The following is a 19,843-nucleotide window of genomic DNA, read 5'->3' as shown; positions in this document are numbered from 1 at the left end:
CTACACCCTAATATTTTTACCTTTGATAAAAACAAATACTTCTATGAGCACTCTAACTACTTTTCCATACAATTCTTACGATCCTAAAAACCCTGAAAATCCAACAAAAAAATACAGACCTAAACTTAGTAAGAAAACTTAAAAACTAAGAGGTATTTTATCCTGCATCATCCACCTTGTATGGTCTCACAACCCCTCGCATATCTTCTTTGCCTCTTGCTTTATGACCACTATTACATTAACACCAACAGACACATTGGTGTCTAACATGTGTGAGAAGTGTCTAGTGCAAGAGGCAAAAACCCATTTGTCTTTTCTTTATCATTTTTCTTCTTTTTTTTGCCATATGATTGAATATTCAGGCTTTATACAGCTTTTTTCAGCCTTTTCATGCATTAAATGATGGAAAAATTTCATGTTTTTGGATCATGAAAGTTGCAGGTTTTAGGGTTTCCGCTTTTCCTTTTGTTTCATGCCAAATAGGACATGAATCTGTGAAAAGTTTGAGGCATATTGATTGTAAATGTGTTCATTAGAAATTTCTGTTACGAATTTGTGATTATCTTTGAGAAAAACAGATTATTTTGGAAATTGAAGCCACGAGTTCGCGAAACCAGGTTAGAACTCTGCGTTTTTTTTTTTTCCGCCATTTGATCAATTTCAGTCCATATTTTTAAAATAATCAGTTCAATTTGTAGGGTTTTAAATCTTTATTGTGTCTTCTATCATTTACCATATTCAATTTTATTTAATTTACTCAATTACAGCATAAGTTTTTAGCAAAACACAGTGATGTCTGTGAAAACAAAAAATCTGCTGTTTTTTTTTTTTTTTTCCACCTTTTGATCTATTGTTCATGATATATTATAAATAATGTGTTAGATTTCTATGGTTTTTAATCGTTATAGTCTTGTTTATAATCAGATGTATTCAATTTGATCTAGTTTATTCAATTTGAGCTTCATTTTCTAGATTCAATGATTGTTGTCTGTGAAGAACTGTGTTTTTTTTTTTTTTCGCTTAATTTAATCGATATGATTTGATTTATTGATGATAATGTATTCGTAATTTAGGGTTTTGATTCCTTATAGTGTTATTTATCAAAATATGTACTCAATTTGATGTAATTTATTCGTTTGGAGTTGCATTTTTTAGTTGAAATGGCTGATGTAAGGTGGCTCTGTGAAGAATAGAACTTCTTTTTCTTTTTTCTTCTTTTTTTTTCTTTCTTTTTTTTTCTTTTTTTTTTTTTTTTTTTTTTTTTGTAATCCATGATCGAATTTGTTGAAAATTTGTGATTTTTCGAAAAGATGTGAAAATCGTGACAAGGTTTTGATTATCATGAGGTATTAAACCATATTGTTGATTTTTATTGTTTGAGTTTGCTGTACTACTTTTTTTCTTTTTTTTTATCCATGATCGAATTTTTTGAAAAATGATGATATTCCTAAAAGATGTGAAAATCGTGACTAGGTTTTGATTATCATGAGGTATTAAACCATATTTTTAATTTTTATTGTTAAAGGTTTTGTTGAAAAAATTGTATGTTGATAGATTATTTATGTAAACAAATGCATGTTATCATATTTTTAATGCAAAACTGTATTTTTTTAATTTGTTGTTAACGCATTTTTGAGTTGGAATGACTAATGTTAGGTGGCTCTGTGAAGAATTGTTTTTATTTGTTTTTTTTTTTAATACATGATCGATTGTTTTTGAAAAATCGTGATTTTCCGAAAAGATGTGAAAATAGTGACCAGGTTTTGATTATCATGACGTATTAAACCATATTTTTAAATTTTTTATTGTTAAAATTTTTGTTGAAAAAATTGTATGTTGATAGATTATTTATGCAAAAAAATGCATGTTATTATATTTTTAATGCAAAACTGTATTTTTTTAATTTGTTGTTAATGCATTTTTGAGTTGGAATGACTGATGTTAGGTAGCTCTGTGAAGAATTGTTTTTATTTGTTTTTTTTTTTAGTACATGATCGATTTTTTTTTGAAAAATCGTGATTTTTTGAAAAGATGTGAAAATAGTGACCAGGTTTTGATTATCATGAGGTATTAAACCATATTTTTAATTTTTATTGTTAAAGTTTTTGTTGAAAAAATTGCATGTCGATAGAATATTTATGCAAAAACATACATGTTATTATATTTCTAATGCAAAACTGTATTATATTTTTAATGTAGTTTTGCATTAAAAATGTATTTTCAATTTTTAAAATTTTGAACGCAAAAAATACATGTTGTTAAATTGTATTATCGTGAGGAATTAAAGTGAATATCATTGTAAAAAAATCGTGGCATGTATGACAATTATATTTTCTTTCATTTTTTCAATTTTATTATTAAATTTTTAAAACAAAAAATGTATGTTCTTGATAATTGAGTTGTAGCCATGTTTGGAGCTTGCATTTTGTATTATATTATCCTGTATGTTTGTAATTGATATGTACGAAAATATTATTGTCAATATAAGTATTTTGCAATAACAAATAACAACAAATATAAATGAACTACCCCAACATATTATCACTACACATGGTGATTATTTTTCTTGTTGAACTGTCTGGTTAATTTTTAACTTTTTACATATTAAAATAGTTGAATCATGTCAAGATCTGCAGAAGACCCTGCATGGCAACATGGGGTCAGACTTGATCCCAACAAAAAAGACAAAATTATTTGTAATTACCGCCAAAGAGTGATAAGTAGTGGGGTATATAAGTTCAAGCAACACTTGACATGGGTTAAGTGAGGTGTTTCTGCATGCAGTAGTGTCCTTAGTAATGTAAAAAAATATATGGCAGCATTTCTTAAGGCTAACAAAGGTAAAAAAATTGTCAAACATAGGATGAATGAGGAGATAACTAGTTTATATATGTCATCAAGCAGGAATGATCCAGAAGAGCAATATAATAATGACCTAGAAGAGCAATATAATAATGACCTGGAGATGGCCACAAGAATGAGTTTACATGAACAATTTCAGAGGGAACGTGGGTTTAGAACTCCTGGTGGTTATGACATAGGCATGCATGGTGGGTCTAGCTCAGACATGCATGGTGGGTCTAGCTCAGACATGTATGGCGAGCCCAGCTTAGACATGCATTGCGGACCCAAGTCGAGCATTTATGGCGGGTCCAGCTCAAATATGTATGGAGGGGTTGGTGGCAGTATGTGTCAACAAAAATCAAACGTCGAAGAAATAGTTCCTAGCTTATCTAGGAGTGCCAGTATTGCAGGTCATGGTCGTATAAACTCATTTCTCTCAAAGCCTAAGTCACAACAGATGACCCTAAAAGGCATCGTTAAAGGTACAAAAAACATGTTGGGGAGATATGTTGGTAAATGGTTCTACGATAAAGGGATTCCCTTTGATGCAACCAATAGCTCATATTTTCCACCTATGGTCAGTGCCATCCAGAGAGCCGGGCCCGAGGTAAAACCCCCGACGGCATATGAGCTTAGTTTTCCAATATTAGATGAAGAGGTGAAGGAAGTTACAAAGTGAATTGAAGAATATAAACAGAGTTGGCCAATGACAGACATTACTCTCACGAGTGATGGTTGGTTGAATAAAGTTAGCAAAAAGGAGTTTTTAAACTTATTGGCCTATTCCCCAAAAGGTACAGCTTTTTTGTCTAGCAAAGACGTATCAGGGACGAAGAAGGATGCAAACTTCTACGTACGACTATATGATCAGATGGTGGAGGAGGTGGGAGATAAGCATGTAGTCCAATTTATTACGGAAAATACGCGTACATGTGTTTCTGCGGTCAGATACATTATTGCAAGGTTGGAGAGAAACCATGGAAACCAAGTAGTAACAATACAAGAGGTATTATTTAATGTTTGGGTAAGAACTTCATTGAGTTATTATATTTGTGAGGAATAATGCACTAAAATGAAATATACTTGTTTTAGCTTGCTATGTATAGGGATGCTATAGGATCCTTTGGAACTAGACTTGCTAGAAATTCTCGAACTAAGATGGATCCAGGTTATCCCCTAGCTAATATTTTGTTCATTCATATATTTAATCTTATGAATTGTTCTTGTCCTTACAATGCTTTTTTGCATTTTAATCCAACTGAATGGTGGAAGATATATGGTACTGATGCACATCATCTAAAGAGGATAGCAATCAAGGTGCTCTCCCAGATATGTTCTGCCACTGGCTGTGAGCGCAACTGGAGTACGTTCCAATGGTTGTACAATACTAGGAGGAATCGACTCGCTTCGGAGAAGCTTCATAAAGTAGTCTACGTTCATTACAACTTAAACCTTCGAGAGCGACAAATAAGAAGGAAGCTTGAAGACTATAGGCCGATAGACTTAGACACAATATTTGTTACAGACACCACAGACCAATGGGTAGTAGAAGAGGAGGAGCCAGTGTTGCACAAGAGAGCGTTCTTTGAAGCTATCGATGAGGAAGATCTTGAAGAAGGTGATGAGAAGCATGAAAGAGGAAGCAGCCAACCAACTTATCCATAATTCGTCAAGATGTCGGTGATATTTCGTCAAGATGTCGGTGATATTGCACCTAATGAGGGAGCGTGGGAATGGGGTCTAAGGGAAAATGAGAGAGATGATGATTCTGAGGCCACCCTATCTCAGCCACATTATTCACATATCGAGTCCCAACAGCAACAGGGTAGGGATGAGCACGACAGTGTAGGTGAACATGAAGGATGGACAAGCTTCGGGGATTTTGGATTGGAAACACAACAAAACACTAACACTCAGGGATTTGGGTATAGTCAAACGCTTGCTAATATCGATGATTCGTTTTTAGATCGAATCAATGAATTGTCAAACGAATTCAATCAATAGCACCAGTGTAACCAAGAAGAAGAACGACGTCGTCTGTCATTTTACTTTTAGATTGTATGTTACTAATTGTATGCTTTATTGTAGTCTGTGTATATTGATATACTTATTTCATGATAATTCTATGTTTATCCTTTTGTGTGATGTAAATTAAATGGTAAATAGTAGTTCATGCAGGTAAAGAACATATCAATATTCGTATATTCATGCAAAGAAATGAAAATTTTTAATGGAGTTCCCTCATTTCTTATTGAATTCCTAAAAAACAATATTTATAATGAATTTTAATAATTTTTTTGGATTTTTTTGAAGCTTTAATCTGACCGATTCAACCGATTCCCGATCCGAATCGCCGATTCGTCGATCCGGATCGGTTTTTGAGGTGGTCCATCGGGGTCACCGATCCGCTTTTTAAAACCATTGGTTTCCATTGATGGCTAGTTGATGGAGTCCGGTAAACCTTACCTAACCATGTGCGTGTTTGAGTGTAACATATGGGGGTATAAATTTATTTTCGATAAATTACAGAAATATTAAATTTGTACTTTTTACGCATCTTTCCTCCAACACTTTTGATACTATATGATTAATCTTAATATTTATTTATTTTTTAAATACTCCCCCAAATCGAAATTTTATTTTTTTGACCAAAATACCCTAAATTTAACCCATGTTTGCACAACGTGACACCCAATATTTATCAGTCCGGCACAAAAATGTGCCTGACTGGCTCTATACAAGTTGTAGAATGTGTCGGACTGGAACAACGAGCCAGTCCTGCATAAAAATTGTGCCAGACTGGCTCTTGTTCACATCGCACCGGTCCGACACATTTTGTGAGTGACCAACGTAGAGAGAGAGTGAGAAATGTAGCAAAAGAGGGTATTTTAGTTCAAAAAAGTGTCAACTTTTGTACTAGGGGTGAGGGGTTGTGAAAAATTAACAGTTTTTGGGTTAATCGTGTTGTATCAATTTTTTAAAATGTGGCCTATTAGGCTTTTTTCTCTCTCGATAATTTTTTTTCAATAATGATACAAAAGCCGTATTGTAGTAAATGTGAAATCCCATGTAGTTTAACATGAAGAAATACTATATACTTTTGTCCATTGTTTAGGTTTAATAAGATATTGCATTGGATGGAAAACCTAGCGTCACTGGAGCGAAAACCAGTGGTGTGGTTGGATTCCTTGTTAGAATTGTTTTTTCTAAGGAAAAAAAAAAAAAAACCCAAAATGGACTTTTTCGCACTTTACCCCCACCCAAGTTTTCCTAGCAAATACCCCCATACAAAAGTTCATTTTTTTTGGACAAAAATACCCTTCCCTCACATAACAAATTATTTTAGTTGGAGAGGGCGGTCCAGCATTTGAACAGACAATCCGGCAATTATTTTGCTGGAATGGCCAGTCTGGTGTTTCATGGTGGCGCTCCGACGTTTCATGGTAGCGATCCGGCGATTATTTTTTGTTGGAATGGGTGGTCCGACATTTTGTAGGGGCAGTCCAGCGCTTTGATATGGCGGTCCGGCATTTGAAGGGGCAGTCTGGTGTTTTGAAGAGCAATTCAACATTGTATAAGTGTGGTTCGACTTTTCCTTTTATTGGGATTCGAAAATGATTTGTTACATGAGGAAAGGGTATTTTTGTCAAAAAAATAAATTTTTGGATTGGGGGTATTTGCTAGGAAACATGATTTTTTGTGGCAAGTTGCTAGGAAAAGTTGAGTGGGAGGTAAAATGCGTAAAAAGTCCATTTTTGGGGGGAGGGGGGGGGGGGGGGGGTTGGTTTGCAATGTCTCTTTTTTTCTATACAAAGCTTATTGAATTTCTAAATATCTTTATCAAATCGTAGGAATGTTTGGACGACTAATGACAGATTTAACTCATTACATAGTATTAACAGTTTGCTAGAAACCTTTTAATCCTAATTAGTTGCACTTAAATAAATTAAGGTAGGATATACACTTCTCAACTCCTATAGACCATGAATGTGAGAGTTACAAAGGAAATTTGTTCTCTATAAAAAGAAGTTAAGTCCTCTAGAAATCATAGAGAAAAAATGATAGAGAATGATGAAAAATAAATAAGTAAGGTGAAAGAGATTCACCAAGGGGATTTTCAAGGTTGCCTGTCACTAGATAGCTTGGTCTATTGGATTTGGTATGGAACCTTAAGTCACTCGTGTGATTTAAAGATATATTCAAGTAAGTTATATATTGATTTATTTGTTTAATATTTTTTTGGTATTATTTGTGTTGTTGTCTTTTTTATTGGGTCTAACATTGGGGAGGATGCTTTTAAAGTACAAATTGAGGGTATCCATAATTTTTCCTAAATTTTTTATTAATAATTTACCATGTCAAACGACTCGAAGAATATTTTTGAGTACTTAAAAATTACACTTTAAAATATTTTATCTAGAAATGAGGCATCTTCAATAATTGATGTCTATAAAATATACAACTAATTACAAGGGATATTACATAAATTTTTTGAATTATAGATGAAATAACCAAATTTCAAATCATATAGTTTAATTATTAATTTTTTAAATACTACTAATTACAAGGGTTAAAAATCCTTGTCTTGAACTTAAAATATAAAATTCATATTAGAAATTGATTTGGGAAGGAGATCCCGGTCGCTTAATGTCGGGAAAATATGATTCAACAGCAGAAGCGGAAGCAAAATAAAACAACCAGAAATCGGGTTTCATACTTGAGTGCTCATACAACAATTTTGATGAACGAATGTGGAGATAAAACAATGAACTCACGTAGGCACGTTCGACAACTACTAGAGCTACCGAAATCTATTCCACACCGTAAATCCCAAGAGATGTGGAAGCTCATGAACACTCTCACAAAATGCGATATGAGCCGTACAAGCTCAACTTTTCGACAACTCTTTATCTCTCAGGGATGGATCTCTCCTTAGATCTCAAATGGGAGATAGATTGTATTCTCTCTCTCTCTCACTCTTTCTCTCTCTCAAGAGTTTAGCTCTCACACTTTCTCATGTGTGTTGTAGTATTAGAGACCTCCACCCCTCCCCCTTTTATAATGAGAGAAATGGTCATCTCATTCATGTGGGAGTAACCTCTTCATGAATGGGCACCCTTATGGTGCATGGTGCATATCATTCATGGGAGGGTAACCCCCTCATGAAGAGATGCAACCTCTCCCCACCTCCCTTCATGTAATAACGTAAGTCAAACATGAATGGATGTGGTCCACTTGAGTGTACCTTCATACTAAGGATACACTCTCATGTCTACATCTCTCACTCATCTCTCACTCTCACTCACCCAAATAAGAATTGTTGTTCGTTATCACATCGTGAGTAGTCTTTTATAAAAAGGGAAAATGCGGTGTGCGACCTACTAGAGCAAACATTATGTTAAAGAGAACCATACCAAGTTTTCAACCGATTGGCATGGAATACCTCATCTCTCCAATACCTGCAAAACAAAAACTTCTCCACTTGCCTTAGACCCGATTTGACCATACCGGACTAAGTTCTCAACTAATCCCTCAAGAGCCCAGTTCAAAAGATTACTTAACCCATCCGTACACAATTAATTTCAATGCTCGCGTAATGTGTACTATTTTTTTTGTGGCACCAAAACAGAGTGTGATATCAACATACATTATTCTACTCTGACCTTGACCATTGTCTCAACAACGTCCTAGACAAGTCTCATACTTGGCCCTAAAGAGTACATGTCAAAGTGAATAATCAAAATAAAGTTTTCTTATACAGTCTAAGGTCTATGAGGGCATCATGGGTCACCTACTTATTAGCTTCGCACAGTGAAAAAAAGGAAGATGATCATCTTTTTCGACACAAGCAGGTGTTTTTGGTCACTAATATAACATGTGTGGTATGAATCACACGTTATGGTGGATTACATCAAATGTGCGTAGGAATCTACACCATGCAGGTTATTGTCTTTTTGCAGCCATGCAACTGATCGGCACTTAGCACCCCACAGTCACATATATGCGTCAACTTGAACATCCCTAATGTTCATCCCTGATTACTTACAGACTACATGATCTTCGGTATATTAATTTGAATTGATCATGTCAATTCCCTTATAGAATTTCATCTCGAACCTTTGGTTGACGCGATAAATACACCATGTGTATATTTCATCATCCAATATCCCAGATATTGAGGGTAGCTTGTGCGAGTAATAAGTTGTGACCTACCGACGAATTAAATGATAATCTCACATTATTGCACACCTGTGTGCATTAAAGTGCACAAACCATGCATTATAACATAAAATAACATTTATATTCAATATAATAGGGTACCAAGATCCTATAGTGTAACATAAACTCATAGGGTCCTGAGGCTCATAGTTCTTATATAAGTTTGATGTGTGCCCTGACAATTGCCTTAGTCAAGGGATCCGTCACCATTTTAGTTGTAGAAATATGAGTTAACACCACCTGTCGATGTGAAACAATGTCTTGAATATAGTGATATCTAACATCAATATGTTTTGACTTTCCATGATACTTTGGCTCTTTTGCAAAAGCAAGTGTCGTTGTATTATCACAAAATACATTGACAGACTCATTGCCAGTCGCGACAACACCCAAGTTCCTTAGGAATCTTCAACCATACGGCTTCTTGTATTGCTCCACTACAAGCAATTCATACCCCATAGTGGAGAGAGAAACACATAACTGTTTCTTGATACACCATGAGACTGCACCGCCTCCTAGCAAGAAGACATAACTTGAAGTTGATTACGATCATCTAGGTCTACTGCCCAATCAGCATCACTATATCATCGTAACCGCAAATCGGTTCATTGGAAATATAACATCTAACTCGAGGTTCCCCGAAGGTATCCAAAAATCCTCTTCACTGCTTGCCAATGAAATTATCATGGATTACTCAGGTACTGGCTAACGAAACCCACTGCATAGGCAATATTTCGACACGTGCAGAGCATCGCGTACATCAAACTACGAACTGCACTTGTATATGGAACACGAGACATTTTGTTCCTCTCAGCTTATGTCTGTGGATACATGTCAAGACTTATAATATGCCCTTTTTCGGCTAGAGTATCTATGGGTTTTGAGTCTTACATATGAAATCTCTGAAGAATCCTTTAGATATATGCTTCTTGTGACATAGTAAGAAACCTTTGAGAGGGATTTTGATATATCTTAACACCGAGTACGTAACTCGCCTCACCCATGTCCTTCATCTCAAATTTGGCGGACAACCCCTCCTTCATGATAAGAAGTTGCTCCAGATCATTCCTAGCTAATAAAATATTGTCAACATACAAAGACAGTATCTAGATGGTTTTCTTATACTTCTTAACGTATACACAATGGTCTTCTTGAAGCATTTCAAAATCATAAGTCATTATAGCCCTATGGAGTTTGATATACCACTGTCTTGATGACTCTTTGAGACCATATATGGACTTATTGAGCTTGCACACTTTACGCTCAAGGCCAAAGGCTATGAAACCTTTAGGTTGCTCCATATAGATATCTTCCACCATTCAAAAAAGAAGTCTTCACATCTATTTGGAAGAGTTCCAAGTCCATAAGTGTGACGATTGCTAGGATTAGGCGAATCAATGTCATTCTCACCACCGAGGAGAATGTCTCATCGTAGTCCACTCCCTCAATTTGGGTGAACCCTTTTGCTACTAAGCGGGTTTTATACTTATCTATAATTCCATCTGCCTTCTTCTTGATTTTCAAGACCCACTTGTTTCTAATTAATCTTCCATTACGCGGCAGATCCACAAGTTCCCAAACTTGATTTTGCTCCATAGAACTAAGCTCGTCTTTCATAACAGACATCAATTGGTCCATAACAAGATAATTCAAGGCCTCTTGGAATGAGCTAGGCTCATAAGCATCAAGTGAAATGCATATGAGACCATCTACTTAGAAGTCTCTACGAGGAACTTTCCCACATTGACTCCTTTGAAGTTTGACCTACGATTTATTCTCAATATGTGTCTGTAGCATAGCCGGTGACTCAATATGGGTTGTAAGCTCATTCTCAACCAGTGGCTCACTCCCACTATCATTGGTAAACATGGGAAAACTCCCACTGTTACGCTCGAGTAAAGGAACTATCTCAATGTCTGTCTGAGATTCAAGCTATACATAGAACTTTTCAGACATACGAGACCGCTTCCTGTTAGGGAATTTCATCTCTATAAAATATACATTGTGAGATTCTATTTCATTCATCTTGCCACCATCACGTTTTTACAGAACACATATCCTTTCAAGTGCTCAGAATATCTGACAAATACATACTCAAGAGACCGCCTGTCTAGTTTCCCTGTCAATTGAGAAGGGATATGAACATGTGCAGTTGACCCCTAAGGATGTAAGTGAGAAAGATCTGGCTTTCTACCTGTCCATAACTCATAAGGGGTCTTGGGAACGAATTTTGATGTCACTCTATTTAGGACATACATTGCAGTAAGAAGTTCATCTCCCCAAAATGATATTGAGAGGTTGGCGTGAGCCATCATAGACCTCATCATATCCAACAGAGTACGATTCCTTCTTTCTGCAATACCATTTTGTTGTCGAGCGTAGGACATCGTCTCTTGTCTTCGGATTCTTTTATTCTCACAAAGCTTCTTAAGTTGATCAGATAAGTATTCACGCCCTTGATCAGTGCGAATAACCTTAATTCTTTTGTCCAACAGATTTTCAACCTCTAACATAAAATGGCGAAAGCAAATATTGCTTGCGATTTATGTGAGATTAGGTATACATACCCATAACGAGAATAATCATCGATAAATGTGATAAAATAATGGGAACCGTTACAGACCATCTCATTAAATGGACCACAAATATTAGAATGTATTATATATGGAAGATCGGGTGCTCTCTTTGCTTTAGAAAATGACTTTCTAGTTTATTTTTTAGCTATGCATGATTCACAGATAGCCATGTCTATTTTGGATAAAGGCAACAATCATTCTTTGGCTAATCAGATCATTCTATCTTTTCTTATATGAGCAAGCCTAGCATGTCACATTATAGAGTTGTGTGTAGTAGAAGAGGTGGAAAAGGATGACAATGTCATATACATAGAAGGAAGGGGAAAATTAACATCATCATTATCCAAAATAAACAAGTCATTAAAAATCAGGTCATAACAACGAAAGCCATCTGGAAATGTAAATGTAGAATAATTAAGCATGAAACTGATAAAGTAACCGTCTCTAACAAGATATAGAATTGAAAGCAAACTTTTTCTCATTCTGAGAACATAAATGACGTCATGGAGAAGAAAGGTCCGTCTACTTTGGAATCGGAGTTGGTAAGTTCCAACCCTTAGCACATCCTCTGATGCGCAATTCCCCATGAAGATCTTCTTACTTCCAACCGGTAACGTTTGGAGCTCACTTCTCGATCCCTTGTTGTATGCCTTGTCGCTCTTGAATCCATAATCCACCCAATAAATTGTGAATGAGAAACAAGCACCTGAGTGTAAACATTTGCATAACTAAGAAAATCAGTTTATACATTTTTATGTTCAGGGCATTCACGTGCATAGTGGTCTTTCTTCTCACAATTGTAGCAAGTTATTTCAAATTTGTCCCTTGTGCATCTCCTGTATCTATACCTTGTCTTTTTTATTTCCTCAACATCTTGCTTAGGTTGCTCCTTCCTTTGAGGTACCCAATTCTTAAACTTACATGGAGGTTTACGGCCTCGAGGCTTGCTTGTTTAGTCAACTAGAGCGGTTCCAACTCCAAAAGATGAACAGAACTCAGCCTTTATCTCAAAGTAATAAGAAAGTTGGGAAAAAGTTGTTACAGTTTCATTATGCAACATCAATGACTTTATGTTTTTCCAAGATTCTGGAAGAGACCTAAGCAATCCGAGCATCTGTTGCTCGTGGCTGAGTTTGTTTACAGCTGCCTCTAGGTCATATATCATTTGAGACATTTTTCAGACATGGTCTATCATTGACACATTTGGAGGCATTTTGTATGTCTCAAAAGCCATAGATAAGATACGTAATCGAGCAGCGAAAGTACCAGCAGACTTCTGCTGAAACGCATCCTACATGGCCTTCACCGTGGTGAATCCCTCAAATTCATGAATGAGGTCATCAACCATAGCACTTAGCAAAGTAAAGTGAGTGTTACGGTTAGCATTGTCCCATGCCTCATACTCATAGAGAAGTTCTTTAGTGACACCTTGTTCAGATTTTTGCTTAATAGTAGTTAGGCGTTCAAGAGTACCTTCTCATTTAGAAGGTATTGCATTTTCTTATGCCACATAGGAAAATTGCTCTCACTCAACTTTTCACCTTGAATGAGATCCGCAATCATATTTTTAGAAGCCATTCTCAGTTAAAACAATAAAACTACACCAATTAATACAGATGTCTCATGGTTTGTTTGATCCATGATTACACTTAGATTATCATTTTTATGCGTGTTCTACTTGAAAAAATAACTTGACCCTTAAAAGTCTTGATATGAAAATTTTGTGTGGTCACATTGACCTCTTGCTTGAAATTAATACCAAGTTTCTTTCTTGGATCTAGCTGTTTGAGGTTATTTTCAATCACATTATCCCCGATACGAATAAAGAGAGAGCAGTTCGCGACCTAGGTCTGCGGGTACCAAAATGCATGTGGACTATGGAAGTTGTAGGTCAATAAGCCCTGATCTAGAAGTGAAACTTTCAACAGTCTCAGAATGGTCCAAGAAGGTTCAAGATTGTCCCAAAGAGTCTCCTAATAACACCTGCCAAGTTTTGCCACGATCCGACAAGTTTAAGGCAGTGCAGACGACAAATAGTTTGGGAAATTTTGCCTCTTTCATGCTGAAAATTGAATTTGAACTATAGCACTATTATCAGAGCGTCAAATGATCTCCAGACCATCGTCGTTGGATTCAAAACACTTGAAAACCCCTGGGTACCAATTTTAGATACATTTGGACGCTTTTGGAGCAAGATGGCCAAAATACCCAAAATGGGTAGGTCGTACGCTATTACGATGCACCCTCAGTGAACCGGTTTTCATTAATAGAAACTGTGCTTTACAATTTCAAGGGCAAACTTTTAGTGGTCGTTTCTCCCTCATCCCGAGTCGGATCGAACCTAAATTTCGAAAGCATGCTCGTCTCATCAACCCGGTCGATTTGATATGTGGTACGCACGATGACACGGTCCGAGCCGAGAGAAATAGAAGAGATAAGTTTTTTGGAAAGTTTCAAAAGTAGTAAAGAATTTCCAGCAGCACATCCCTTCGATTGAACGGCCACATCACGACGCTCGCGCGTCGGATCGACCTCAAACCATACCCATTACGAGCACGAGGTCAAAGGCTTCATCTGAGCAAAACCCCGCACATGATGGACGACCAAATTTGACGCATGATGAGTACGAAGTTGCTACAAATTCCAGCCACCGGAATCCAAACTCCGGCCAAAGTTTCCAAAATTTGGAAAACGGTCGTCCGGGCACCAAATTGAGCCGTTCTTTTTGCAGAATGATCGTGGCAACTTGCTCACCACACTATAGTGAAGAAACGACGAAAAACATGAGAAATAAGCTTAATCCTAAATCTAAGGTCGCACATTTTCCCATGTTTTGGTTGCATTATGATCATGGCCGAGAGTTCAATCCATGGCTCGAAGTGGGTATCAAAACGACTACCTTCCCGAGTCGATCAAGAAAAGAATAATCTTTTGACTAGATGAAGACCAAAAGGACCCCGAACGGATCCCAGAAGCTCGTGAAGATTGCATGGCCATTACAGGGACTGATTTGAAATTTCACGGATTGTTCGTGTCGGGCCAGAATCATCATTTCGCCCTATTTTCTTAGAATTTCTTTAATTTGTCTTGGAATTTGGGTATCCACCCATGTTTAGACCTAAAATCTATATAAGCAAGTGATGTGCTCATGTAAAGGACCTTCTTTCATCCATTAAAAAGTCCCCTTTTTGCTTGAGTTTTTAGGTCACGGCTTAGAGAGAGAGAGGAGAGAGAAGATATTGATGGGTACCTTTGGGCATCACAGGTAACTCTCTCTCTCCTCTTTTCTTTCTCTCTCTTCTTTTTTTTCTTCTCTCTTTTCTCTCTCCTCTCCCCTTTCTTTCTCTTTTTCTTTCCTTTTTCTTTCCTTTTTCTTCTCTGTTTTCTCTCTCCTCTCCCCTTTCTTTCTCTTCTTCTTTCCTTTTTCTCTCTTCTTCTTTCCTCTCTCTCTCTCTTCTTCTTTCCTTTCTCTCTCTCCTTCTTTTCTTTCTTTCTCTTCTTATTTCCTTCATCTCTCTTATTATATCATCTCTCCTTTCCCTTTCTTTGTTCTCTACCTATGTCTCTCTCTCTTCACATGGGCAGCGATGTGGGCCTACCCTTTTGGCGGGCTTCATTGTAGTCTATGTATTCTCTCTCTGTCTCTCTCCTCTCACAGGGACAGCGACATGAGCCTACCCTTTTTGATGGGCCTCGCTGCTATCCCTGAATTTTCTTTTATGTCTCTCTCTATTTTGTCTCTCTTTCTTCACATACGTGTCTGTGCACTCTCTTTTCCTTTCTTCATAGATGGTCGCAAGCCACCGTCTGTGCTCTCTCTCTCCTTTCTTCACAGAGCTTTCTCTATCTCATCTCTTCACAGATGGTAGCAAGTCATCGTCTGTGTTCTCCCTCTCTCCTTTTGTCACAGACGACAGCAAGCTGTCGTTTATGTTCTCTCCCTCTCTTCAGACGACGGCCAGCCGTCGTCTGTGCTCTCTTTTCCTCTGTCTTCTCTCTTCACAGATGGCAGTAAGCCGTCGTCTATGCTCACTCTCCTTCTTTCTTCGTTCTTTTCATAAACGGCAGCAAGCTGCCATCTGTGCTCACTCACCTTCTTCCTTCTTCCTTCTTTCTTTACTGATGGTAACAAGCCACCATTTGTGCTCACTCTCTTTCTTTCTGTTTCTCTCTCCAGAGACGACAGCAAGTCGTCGTCTGTGTCTTCCCTTTCTTTTCTCTGTCTCTCTTTTCTCCTTCTCTCGTCTCTTTTTAATGTTAAATGTTATTTTTATTATCTTTTAATTGAAGGAGCTAGGTGAAAGCCAAACTAGCCTTCTCTCTTTATTTTTCTTTATTCACTTGTATTATGGGGGACTAGGTGAGAGCAAACTAGCCCTCATTCTTTTTTTAAAAATGCGTTTATCTCTAAAGGATCTTGGTGAAAAACAAATCAGCCTTCATCTCTTTTTTCTCTTTGAAGTGTTGGGTGAAAGCCAAACCAGCCTTCATTTCTCTTTTCTCTTTAAAATACATATTTTCTCTGAATGACTAGTTGAAAGATATACTAGCCCTTCGTTTCGCTTCTCTTCACTCTCTCTGAATAACTAGTTGAAAAGCATACTAGCCTTTCATTTCTCTTTAAGAACCTTCTCTTTATTCTCTTTCTGAAGGACTAGTTGAAAGACATACTGACCCTTCGGCTCTCTTTTCTATCTCTGCTTTCTCATCTCTTTCTAAAGAATCAGTGAAAGTCAAACTGATATTCGTTCCTATATTCTACTCTTTTCTTTCGCTATCTTTCTTTGCCTCTCCTTCATGTTCTTTATCTCACCCCCTTTCGCTTTCACTTTTTGTTAAAAAATAATGTTGCGAATATCTTGTCAGAAGACACCGAAAGGTTGTTCAATTGAAATGGACTCGATAACATCATTTCCCCATTTTTTCCTTTCGAATGTACACGCCTGTATGCATTCACCTAAAGACAAGGCGGGGCCTTTTGACTCACTTGTATGTATCCTAATGTATGTGAATGTTTACAGGGAAAAAGAAATAAGCCAAGGGAGATGACTTTGAACTGACCACAAGGCATTCCACGTGATCTACGAGGGTGCCCATGCGAGTTAGCCCGAGCGTGTCACAGACCTACGTGAGGTAAGTCTCGGCTCACGACTTAATTCCTCTCTCATGGATTGGTATTTCTGCCCACGCCCTCCATACGCGGTTCTCGAGAGGGTGGTCTCAAGTCCCGGGTCCATCTCGAATCCAGAGCCACACCACCAGGTCATTCCAACTCGAAGGGTGAGATCGACGCACCTAACCGCTAGCATCTCAAATGCCTCACAATTTGCAAGCGGTGCACCTTCCTAAATGCACTCCCACAAAAAAAAATGTCATTATATGCGGCCTTAAAATGTCAAAAAAAATGAGTAGGGCCCACTAAGCACGACTTAGCATATGAAGCCTATCAAGATTTAATGCTTATGGTCTAGGATGCCTCAACTTGCATAGACCATGCATAAGGCCAACACGACTATGTGGTCGGCACATAAGGTTACATAGTTCACATGCCTGTGGTCTTAATATAACCATCATGTGCACTTTGCAACATTATAGGCCAACCATAGCCAAGCCTTCACAAGTAAGGCGGGAACGATACCGTGGACACATTCGAAAATTCGATTCCACGATGGCTCCACTACCAATGTCAAGAAAATACGGTCCAACGGTCGAAGCGGAAGCAAAATAACAGAACCAAAAACCAGGTATCATACCTGAGTGCTCGCACAACAATTTTGATGAATGAATATGGAGATAAACGATCAACTCACGTATGCACGTTCAACAATTACTAAAGCTACTGAAATCTGTTCCCCACCTCAAATCCCGAGCGAGGTGGAAGCTCATGAACACTCTCACAAAATGATATAGGAGCAGTACCAGCTCAACTTTTTCGACAACTCTTTATCTCTCAGGGCTGGATCTCCCCTTAGATCTCAAATGGGAGAGGCATTGTATTCTCTCTCTCTCTCTCTCTCACTCTTTCTCTCTCTCAAGAGTTTAGCTCTCACACTTTCTCGTGTGTGTTGTAGTGTATATAGACCTCCATCCCTCCATCTTTTATAATGAGAGAAATGGTCATCTCATTCATGTGGGAGTAACCTCCTCATGAATGGGCACCCTTAAGTTGCATGGTGCATGCCATTCATAGGAGGGCCTCTTGAAGAGATGCAACCTCTCTTCATTTCCTTTCATGCAGTAATGTAAGTCAAATATGAAGTGGTGTAGTCCACTTGGGTGTACCCTCATACTAGGGATGCACCCTCATGTCTACACCTAATTATTACATAGTTTCGACCACAAAATCATGCTACAATGAATATGCATGTCATCTTTTATACAGGTCCTATGCTAGTTTAAAAAGAAAAACTGAACTTTTTTCTTGAATGTTAACTGTCAATTAATGCACTATCTTTTTTTTTTTTTTTTTTGAAGATCAAATCTATCTTATATTTTTGTTTTATCTAACTTCAGGACCTATCTAATCAAACACAAATGCAGCCATGTAGCAAGTGTGAAATAAACCTTGTGCTTCGCAAGAAAAGAGCTTGGGCATATTGTTAGCGCATGACGATTTGCAATGCTACATCCTAAGCTCAATTCCTATTAAGGGTAGGGGCCCTCTCTTTGGTGACTCACCTAAAAAGAAAACTAGCGTGCTTCCCCTCAAAATACGAAAATGGCTGCCCTCACTCATATTCTTGCAGGGGTACAAATTTGCTCTTCATATTTGTAGGGCTTGAAACCTAGATTTTTCTCACGTCCATAATATTCAAGGTCGAGATGATTATGGAGCAACAAATTTTGGTGAGATATGAGGTTTATTTTAAAATTTTCTTATTTTAAGACCAATTTCATGTAACTTGGGTTTTTTACTAGGAAAAAATATATATAGTATCATCCTTATACTGTTGAAGTAAGGTGCTTCTTGAAGGTCCTCTAGAAGAGAGTATGCTGATGTTAGAAAATCCTCCAATTTGGTCATCTTGACCTCAAGATGTATGGATATGAAAAAAAAAAAGAATCTCAATTCCTAAACATAGTGCATCTTACAACAATTATTTGGACCATTTATTTTCAAGATTTTGAATTGTTTATAAGACTGCACAATTTGTACTACTTTGTGAACTTTAAATTTCATCATTAGGGATGAAATTTTTTTTCAATCCATTATAAGGATTTTGATGCTAGAATTATATCTCCGAGTAAAAATTAGAGGTGTACCTTACTTCTACAGTATAGGCGGGTGCGTTATACAAACCTTACCATTCATAATATTTATTACGTACTTATGGAAAATTCAAAATTTTATTAAAATGGAGATTTATCAGAGTAACTTGTCAAGTATTTCCAACTCGTGACAAATTGAATTGAGATATATTATTAATATTAATATTTTATCTCTTACATGGACTTTGATGAATTTCTCATATTAACTACACTTAACTCAAATCATTTTAGCATTTTTCCAAAACGTAATTTGATAGATTTTAAAACGCAATCTAGTGTCATCAAACCATTTGAGATTTCATCAAAATAACAATGGACTATTTGAAATTAGATAAAACCCATAGGCGAGATGTGAAATAGCCCAAATGATGAGTGTAGTCTACTAAAATTCTCAAAATTCAAAAAAAAGGGAAAATCACATGAAAACGAATGATTACATTAACTAAAGGACACGGTTTATGTGAGTCCTAGAACATCATATGTAGAAACGAGTCACCTCTTAAAAAACTATTCTTGAGATGGATTTGGACCTAATCTTTAATGAATATATAACGTTTAACATGGAGATCATGAATATGTACCAAAACAAAAGTTGATTTTATGAAGAAAATATTGAAACCATTGGCTGTAATTTTTTCTAGAAGGACCACCAATTTTCATACATCTTTAAGATGAATGTTTTATGCTTAAGGAAACATTGATGTAAAAATGCATGCCCCAACTCATACAACAATTTTCATTTATCAACAAATTCATTATTTCTATGAACCTAATAGTAAAAAAACTCCATATAAATTAAAAAAAATATGTCATTTAATATCTCAAAACTCACTGCAAATTTATAAAGAAAGTCATAGGATCCCAATTAAAACTAGAGGCTTTATTTTTAAGTTATTATTCACTCATGTACCTCCTCAAAAAAAAATCTCCATAAA

This window comes from Amborella trichopoda, chromosome 2, assembly GCF_054954075.1.
Source record: "Amborella trichopoda isolate Santa Cruz 75 chromosome 2, AtrichopodaSantaCruz75HAP2 v2.0, whole genome shotgun sequence".
In the NCBI taxonomy this organism is placed as follows: Eukaryota; Viridiplantae; Streptophyta; class Magnoliopsida; order Amborellales; family Amborellaceae; genus Amborella; species Amborella trichopoda.
The sequence above is the reverse complement of the archived record's forward strand: the minus strand, read 5'-3'. Positions refer to the sequence as shown.